At 53.1% G+C, this 9,393-nt stretch overlaps 1 long non-coding RNA gene across 1 annotated transcript; it reads right to left on the bottom strand.

Moving 5' to 3' along the window:
- Positions 1-604: 604 nt before the first annotated feature.
- On the bottom strand, positions 605-3,338 carry LOC108503234. Its single transcript, XR_001876770.1, has 3 exons — positions 2,982-3,338; positions 2,117-2,214; positions 605-845 (listed from the first exon to the last, which is right to left on the bottom strand). It is a non-coding gene; the product is annotated as an uncharacterized LOC108503234 (long non-coding RNA).
- Between the last annotated feature and the right edge of the window lie 6,055 nt (positions 3,339-9,393).

The raw sequence follows: 9,393 nt of genomic DNA on the forward strand, positions 1-9,393 counted from the left end.
CTGTGCCCTCCCTCCGGCACGACCCTGGAGCACTGCCGGGCACGTGAGAGCTGCGGGAATGACGCTGGCATCGCTCAGCGAAACTCGCCTGAGGACTATTCAAATGAAAGCCATTCCCCTCTTTGAGAAGGGATGTTTGCCAGCACCCAGTGCAGCAGTGGGAGGAATATGTAGGTGGAAACTATTTGGAAGTGGCAAAATTTGTGGACATTAATAAGAGACTTTAGCCCACTTTGATACTGTGTTTAATAAAACATGCCGGCTTCCTGGTGACATCCTGCCCTGCCAAGCCCGGGCAGCCGGGAGCTCACGCTGTTTAACCAGTTCCCTGCTGGCTGGTTGCACCATCTCGTGAGAAAGAACCCCGGGCGAGCACACCCGGCACACCCCGGGGCTGCGCCGGCACCGAGCACGGCCCAGCTCCGTCTGCACACGGCCTGGACAGGGAATAGGGGGCTGGAAGGGACCTCAAAGGTTATCCAGCTCCAACCCCCTGCCATGGGCAGGGACACCTTCCACTAGCCCAGGTTGCTCCAAGCCCCATCCAACCTGGCCTTGGACACTTACAGGGACGGGGAGTCCACAACCTAAGAGCCATTTCAGAGGTGACATCTGGGTGCTGCGCTGGCTGGGTGGTCTCTGCAGAGCTCAGGAGGAACAGGGGATGGTGAGGGCTGATCCACTGTTTGAGGGGCTGGGAGGAGCAGGAGTCTCTTTGCCCGGTGACGCGTTGTCTGGTGGCTGCTCTGCACAGAGGGATCTGATCACATCTCTCCTCCTGCCTCACATCAAACAGTGAGTCAGCGCTGGAGCCCCATCAGATGTCTCTGCTTCGCCTTTCATATCTGGAAAGCAGAGAGGATGATGCTCTGAGTATGCAAAGCAAGGAAAGCAGGGTGCTTTCAGATCTGCCCCGTGGAAAATACCATGGTATTTATTCTGCACTGGCACCCACGTACCCCGGCAGGAATCAGCACCACCGGGGCTCAGAGTCTGGGGAGATGTTGATCTTTCTGGGGGATGCAGGTAACAACAGCCACAGGGCCAAACTGCATCACCTCTGAGTCAAATATTAACATAGAAAATACTCTGAACTTGCTAACTGGGTTAAAAAAATTAACACACACCCCTAAAAATAATAATAATAAAATAAAGAAGAAGAGCCTGAGAGTGTGTTCTTCCTGCAGTTCATGTCAGGACATGGATGAGTCCTGTCACCTTGACCTCTGAACGCCAAGGCTTTGGGACAAGGTCGGTGTGACCTGTGTGCTCACAGGGTGTGAGGTGTCCAAGGAAGGCTGGGGGGCTTTGGTTCCAGCTGTAAATGCCATCAGTACAGTGGCAGAGCTCGGGCTGCTCACCAGGGCACAGGCAGAGGTGGAGAATGGGGCAGGTCCACGTAGGGGACAGAGCCTGGCAGCAGCTGAAGCACTGCCCAGGGAGGTGGTGCAGTGACCACCTCTGGAGGTGTTCAAGAGGCATCTGGATGTGGCACTTGGGGACATGGTTTAGGGCTGGCTATGGTGGTTCTGAGTTGATGGTTGGACTGGATGATCTTGAAGGTCTCTTCCAGCCTTGATGATTCTGTGGTTCTGTGTGGTTCTGGGAGGGGGCACATGGGTAGCCCAGCTGGACTTCTGCCAGGATACCACTGACTCCCGTGGCTGGAGATAAGAGAGAACAAGCCTGAGTGCTGCACGTGGACTTGCTCATCCCAGCCTGGTGTTTGTGTGATCCTATGGGATCAAGTACCTGCTTGCAAGTGTGTGGGATGCCCCATGGCTGGCCAGGGGCTGCAGTTGTCTGCATTAACCAGGGTCTGCTTAAGGCGGGTGGATGTCTGGTTGGGAGAGGAAAAGGGATCATCGGCACTCCAACTCATCAGGACTTAATGAACATTTGGCCCCTTGGAATAAATGGATGCAAAGAAAATGAAGTCAGAAGGGGAAGTGCAGGTGCTCAAGCTCATTCGCACCAGGCCAGACAAATCATACACATTGTTTCCTAGTCAGGCAGACTTAAAAAACCCTTGGACACGAATATCATTCAGCTCTGGGGCAGTCTGGAGCAGCCGTGGGAGAATGCAACCCGTCATTTTCTAAATAAGAAGCCAAACCTCTGAATCCAGATCCTCCTCCTCCCAAAGTCCCGGTCTGATCCCATGTGCATCACGAGCCAGATGTGGCTTGGGCATTACTGCTGCTGCAAATTCAGCTGAAATAAGCACAAACAGGAATTAAATGGAATAGGAAATATTCACGGTGGATTTGTGCCTAATCAAGATTACACACAGCTCTGCTGACTGTGCTCCTCTGGCAGGGAGCAGGACCCCTCCTGGATCCCTCCAGGATCCCTCCGTGACACACAGAGCCACCTAAACTGCACCCCGGGTGGAACATGCCCGTATTTGGGGAGAAAATACAGCCAACCGGGACAGAGAGAAAGGCAAAGGACACCCAAGGCATCCCTACGAGCAGTAGTAGTTGACAGGAATGTCTCTCATAGTGCCCTTCCCTCTGTATCAGCAGGGATCTGGCTGAGAAGTCCTGGAGCAAACCACAACTGAGGGTGTTGCTGTCTTCCCCAAATACTTTCTCTAATGAGGTTTTTAAATAGTTTTGCCCCGCCTACACTGGCAGCCAGAGCACTTTCATCTCCAGGTGAATGGGAACCGAGGTGGGACTCAGCTGTCTGCCGGGAGGATCATTTCCATATTGCAGGAGGCGGGAGGAGAACCCGCGCAGGGGCAGGGAACGCTCCGGCTCCTCTCGGAGCTCGTCCCGGCACAAATATTCACCTCGTGCACCGCTGTTTGAAATGCAAAGAGCTCCCCGGCAGTGTGGGCCGGCGGGACAGGGGGTGCCTCTCGGTTACACCCTCACGCCGATGAGAGCGGCCAGGAGCCAGCAGGTACCCGCTGGAAAAATGAGGTTTGTGAGCAGGACTCAATTTGTTACAACCTGCTCCGAGTAACCACACACCTTTCGTTCTTAGGTGGCAAAGATCACGTCTATCCCAGAGGGTTCGTGGTGGGTGTGGAAGTACTTTCCAGAGAAGCGCCTCTCGCCCCCTCCCCAGCGCTGGCTGCCGGCGGAGCGGCGCTGACGTCGCTGGAGGCGAGTGCTCGCCCACCCGCTCTCACCAGCCGGGAGAGCCCGAGACTCACAGAATCCCACAATCACTGAGGCTGGAAAAGACCTTCAAGATCATTAAGATCACCCTGTGCCCGGTCTCCACCTTGTGCCCCAGCCCAGAACACTGAGTACCACATCCAGTCCTTCCTTTGGCACCTCCAGAGACGGGGACTCCACCACCTCCCTGGGCAGCCCCTTCCAATGCCTGACAGCCTTTTCCAGGAAGAAATTCCTCCTGATGTCCAGCCTGACCCTCCCCTGGCACAGCTTGAGGCCACGTCCTCTCATCCCGTCACTAGTTCCTGGGAAAACAGGCCGACGCCCCCCTGGCTCCACCCTTCTGTCAGGGAGTTACTGAGAATGAGAAGGTCCCCCCTGAGCCTCCTTCTCTCCAAACTTGCCTCCACAGAGTTGTCTCCCATGGGCATCATGAAACTATAGAATAGCCTGAGTTGGAAGGGACCCACGAGGATCATCCAGTCCAGCTCCTGGCCCTGCACAGGTGGACACCCCAAGAATCCCACCAGAGTAGGCACCGTGTTGGCCTCACACAGCTGCTCTGCAGGGCTGAGTGTGGGGTCTGACAGGTCAGACAGGGCTCTGAGCACTTCTTCTAAGGGAAAAGGAATAATTTCATCCCAAAATATCCATGTGGGCTATATCTCAATCATCTGGGGAAATAGAAACGGCCACACAAGCTCATTACAACTGTCCCTTCTCATTTTATAAACTGCATGTCCGTGGGATGGAAATAAAGTCCCAGCCCTGGAAAGCTGTGAACATCTGCAGCTGCTGCCCAGATGTGGTTGCCCGGAGCCTGTGCAGAGGTTTCAGGGGAAAACCCCCATCTGTCTCTCACAGAACACCAAAACAGAGGACAGAGGTTTCGCTTCATAAACCTCGACCAAGGAGACATTAAGTGCCTTTGATCTCCAGATAGAAAAATGATCTTTTGATTTCAGATTATGAAAAGGAATAACCATCTGCTAAGGAACAGCTCCGGACCCACGTTTTATTGAGGCCAGATGGTGTCCAGGGTTCCTACGTATGAATTCAATTAGCTGCTTGTGTCTGCGTCAGTGAGTCTGTATCCACCCAGTCATGTTTTTGGAACAAATATTGTAATATTCCCATGGATCCTCCAGACAGTGGGAGGTGTTTCCTTCACTGTGAAGGTTTTGGGAAGTGATGACTTTGTCTCATTTTCATCTTGCCCTGTTCTGCATTTCTAGTCCCTTGGTTCTCAAGGCTCAGGGCTTTCCCTGGATCTCTGAGCCAGCTGTGCTGAGTAAAGACATCCCTGATTCCAGTTTGCCCATCAGGGCTGACATTTCGGCCCCAGGGAACCTCTGCCATGCACCTCTCCTACCCTGGGACTGAGTTTACAGGGTTATTTGGAATATAATCCATTTCTAACCTAAGACAGACCTGCTCCAATCTCCTTTCCACAGTGCTTACCAGGGGTTTACTCAGGGCTTAGCTCTGCTGAGGGTAAGGTACCTCTTGCCACCACCTTGCAATCTGGAAGGGTGGCACGATGGGAAGGCCTTTCCCAGGATGCAGAGGGTGGGAATGACCAGTTGCCTGACCAGCCACCACCCCCGGCATGGACAGACTTCCTGCCCGGACAGCCTGGCTCTGCAGAACCCAATTAGCTCCTCTCATCTTTCCAATCTAATAATCTGGAACTCCCTGTTGTTTTTTTTTATAAAGGTGTGGCTCAGCACCACATGATACACTCAACAAGCTGCATATTTGCACTGATTTCCCTCTTTACAGTGTTGGAAGTGGGAGAACTCTGTTGTGGGAATGGGCTGAGCAGCAGCCCCGAGAGCAGCAGGTTGTGATTCATGGCTGGAAGGGCCTCACTCACAACTCACACCTTCCTCTGCATCCTGGGAACTCACCTGCACAAGAGACAGCCTTGCAAAAGGCCCCTGAGCAGGAAGTATCCTCAGCAAAGGGACCTCGCAACTTGTTGTTTTTTCTTGACTTTCTGGGGAGGGAGGGGGCTGTGAAGCTAAATTGTTATTTATAGACACATTTCTCCCAAGGTTTCCTTTCCCCCTCCTCTTTCTGTGCACACACAAGTGCACACAGACGCTGCAGGTCTCACCACCCCCAGGCCTGGCACAGGGTCTGGAGTCAGGGTCTGCCACTGCCCACAGTCTTTGTTTCAGGGTTTCTCACCCGTGACCTGTGTTTGACTCTGGTTTCACATCACGGGGAATGCTGGAAGGTCCATCAGCTCCCTGCCTTTCCAGCCATGGAATCCATGGTCCATCTGGGCATGCTCTGGCTGCTGTGCCTGGGAATCCCCGAGGGGCACCTTTCCGGGCTGGCCCTGCTGCTCCCGCTGCACGGCTGTGATTAGAGCCTTATTACCAAATTACAGGATTATAAGCATAATAACGCACAGAGAAACTACTCATGTCCAATGATTTCTCCTGTTACAAATGAAATACAAGCCCTTTAGCAGATGGGTTCCTAAAGAAGAGCTCTGAAGGAGCAGCCATGAGGGAAGAGCCGCAGAGAGGAGGGATGAGAAAATAGAGCAGGTTCTCATTAGGGTGCAATGCGTGTGATAATTACTTGAGGAAGCATGAGGGAAGGCAGGGCTCATTTCATCCTGGATCCCACAGTGACTGCAGGCTCCCTGTGTGCAGCTGCTGCAAACCTGGAACACGATTTTGCAGCTCTGCCCAACCCAAGTATCCCTGGCTCCTTCCTTCCCAGGAATTCTCAGGAACCCTTATCTGATCCAACACGCCACTCGGGGATTTTCCTTCCCCTTCATGCTGAACTGCTCGATAAAGCAGTTATTGCTCCAAAACCAGGATTCCAGGCAGCTGGAATCATAAGTCATAAACACAGATTACTAAACTTCACACTTCCATTGAAAAACTCCTGCTCATCCCACCATGCCATTCCCACAGATCCTGGATTTCCATCCTCACACTGTGTCTTATTCAAGAGACCCACCAAAGCTCCTTGGATCTGCTGGCAGGTCCTTTGGGATTCCCTTACCACAGCAGGTGGCAGCTTTTGGGCTCCCAAACCTCGAAGCAGAACCTTCCAGAAACACTAAATCCACCCACCCCTCCCCTCTGCCATCACACGTTACCAACGTCACCCATTTCAAACCATTTTGAGGAAGGTTAAGAGTTGGCTGGTTGTAGCCAAAGCTGTGACTAATATTTTTTGGGGAAAGTACTTTATGTCAAAACAAGTGAGTAGTGAAGTGGAGACATGTGGTGCAGAGATGTGGGAAGGAGGGAGGGGCTTTCTGGTGCCAAATTTCCCTGTTCCCTAAAGGGAGAACCCAAGTTGCCTTATTTCTTCATGTAGAATGAGACAGAGAAGGAAAACTTCCTGCTTTATTTCTTTTAGAACCTCATATTTCTAGAAAGCTGCTGAATCACCCCGTTATGATACGTCGTCATGGAAAAGGGTCCCTTGGCTTGCACTGGTGGCCTGGGCCAACCCCCCCTGTGGGTTCCAGAGCTGTTGGAGCCATCGGGGCCCCTCAGGGTCACCCCCAGAGCCCAGCCCAGCGCAGGCTGGAGCTGCCACTGCCCCAGAACAATCCCTTTTCCTCATGGCTCCTTCCCACAGCCAGAGGCTGCAGCTTTCAGGCTTTCCAAGCCTTTTTCCCAGCCACAGCAAGGTGTGCAGGCACCTGGAAAAGCAGTCAATGGGCTCCATCCCCAGGGAGAGCCAATGCATCCAGGCTCATTCCTTACAAGCTGGAGTCAGGTGTGTTCTATGGAAACATGTGGGCTCTGTGACTTTGTCAGTGAAATATAACCAATTAGTTTTAGTCATTTAGAGCAGGCAAAGGACTCAGCCCACAAAACTGCTTTGCTTCCCGAAGTTATTCAAGCCCTATGGAGCCACATACATTTGCTTATTAACGAAGTGACTGTGCTGGCCGAGCCTCCTCCCGCCCTCCGGAGCCGAGTGCGGTGTGGGAAGAGGCAGAGCCCTTCATGTCCCGGTGCCTGCGGAGGCTCAGCTGCAGAGCTCATTTCCTATTTACATCCCCAAAAAGCCCAGTTCAGCACAGGCTGCTGCCTCTGCAGCCAGCGAGGTGCGTTCTGCAGGTGTGGGTGGGTGATTCACCCACAGGTTATCTGCGTCCTCCGGCTCCCGGTGCTTCCCCAGCCCAGGCAATTCCAAGCACACCCAAATAAAGTCCCAAATCAGTCCTGTCTGGCCTCACCCTCTTTCTCAGCAGAGGGTTTGGATGGTTTCCACGTCTCATTTTGCCTTCCTCCCAGAGGAAGTCCGCCCTACAAGCAACTCCCTGTGAAGGCCTGAGCCAGAAGGTCAGACCTCGCCTGCTGTCCTGCTCTCCTGATTTCTCCTGATGACAGTAACAACCTCCAAGTCTCTCCTACGTCCCAGATGGGTTTTCCTCTTCCCCATACACAGCATTCCCTTCCCGGAGCAGCCCAGTTACCTCCTCCTGCCCCCATTAACCCCTCTCAGCCCCGACACTCCCTGCTCTCAGTGGCACAGCCTGGATGGTGGGAGTCCTAGGTGAGCTCTGGAGCTGGGGGGGTCACTGGGGGGCTGATACCTGTCCCCACTGATAACTACAGTGAGACAGCAGGGAATGAGGAACTGCACGTAGAAGTGAAACATCCCATGGCATCCCCCTTTTAGCAGGGCCTGTTGTGACATGAAAAGGGGGAATGGCTTCCCACTGCCAGAGGGCAGGGTTAGATGGGATATTGGGAAGGAATTCCTCCCTGTGAGGGTGGGGAGGCCCCGGCACAGGTTGCCCAGAGAAGCTGTGGCTGCCCCTGGATCCCTGGAAGTGTCCAAGGCCAGGCTGGACGGGGCTCAGGGCAATCTGGGCTAGTGGAAGGTGTCCCTGCCCATGGCAAGAGGTTGGAACGAGATGATCTTTAAGGCCCCTTCCAACCCAAACTATTCCATGATTCTATAAACAGCTGCCTGAAGCCTGTCAATTTTGGCTACTCTTTCAAAACTCATCGGAAATACTAAAATACACTGATTTTGGTTTGCCATCCCTGGGGAACAGTGGTATTGTTCCCAGCCAGCAGTGAGGAGCTGTCAGGATGCCCAGACCATGACATGACTGGCTCAACGCCTCTGACAACCCCAGTTTCACTGGAAATGACAGGGCTGGGCTGGACATCCCGGTGCCGTGGCTTTGCCAGGCTCCAGCCCTCTCAGTGCAAATGTGCAGCAAAAGGCACTTCCTGGAGACGGATATTTTACAAAATGAATGTGATCACTGCCAGCTGACCACGACCAGGACTCATTCTAGATAATCTTCACAGAGAGGTACAGGGACCTCAGGAACAACCCACCTGAGCAGAGGTTGCTCCATTAGTCACTTTGGCTACAACCCAGCGTCACCAAACCGAGCGAGGTTTGAGGTTCACTTCTCCATCTGAGACTCCGTGTCACAACTGTGACTGAATACTGTGCTGAAATGCAGCTGCCGGAATTATGGAGGTGGAAGACCTTTATTTAGCCCAATCTTCCATCGTGAAACCTCCCCCAGACTTCCAGCAACCCCCCTGCCAGAGCGCTGAGTAACAGGACCGGCGCAGCTGCCTGCCGTGACCTCCCCCGAGCCGCTGAGCCGTCTGTATTTTGGAGACCAAACTATTTCCATCAGAAAGTAACTTCCTCAGAAACTTAGTGGGAGATCTTTGGTTTAGTTTTCTTACGGTTGTTTTTTGGTTTTGTTTTGTTGTCTTTTTTAAATGCAGATAAATTCCGTTTGTTTGCACAGAAAACTCCGAAACCTCCTTTATCCATAAAACGATCTGGAAGCACGTCCTGCCCTCGCTCCGGCGCTCCCAGCTCTCCCTGGGCCAGCCATGGCTGGCGTTTTAGGCATCACTTAGCAACGCTCATGAGCAAGAGTTTGTGCTGTGCCGGGGTCACCACACCCACCACCACATCACACATCCACACAGCCAACTTTCCAGAGAAAGGAAATAAAAAAAAAAAAAGAAAAAAAAATCAACTCTTTTGGCGTCTCATTCCCACTACTCAAACGGTACCGATTTGGGGTGGAAATTCCCTGGCAGGAGCTTCTATTTCCCTTCTGTGTGTTGTTGAGAAACGTGGTGAGGAGGGTTTTGGGAGATGAGCTGGGGTGTGCCAGAGCTGCAGCCTCACCCTGGACTCACTCAGGCTCCTCAAACACAACCCCAGCACGCTGGGCACTGACGGGACCCTGTTGAGGTGCCCGTTGTTGCTGAGCTGCAGGTAA

Source organism: Lepidothrix coronata, unplaced genomic scaffold (assembly GCF_001604755.1).
Source record: "Lepidothrix coronata isolate B3197 unplaced genomic scaffold, Lepidothrix_coronata-1.0 Scaffold134, whole genome shotgun sequence".
Lineage (NCBI taxonomy): Eukaryota > Metazoa > Chordata > Aves > Passeriformes > Pipridae > Lepidothrix > Lepidothrix coronata.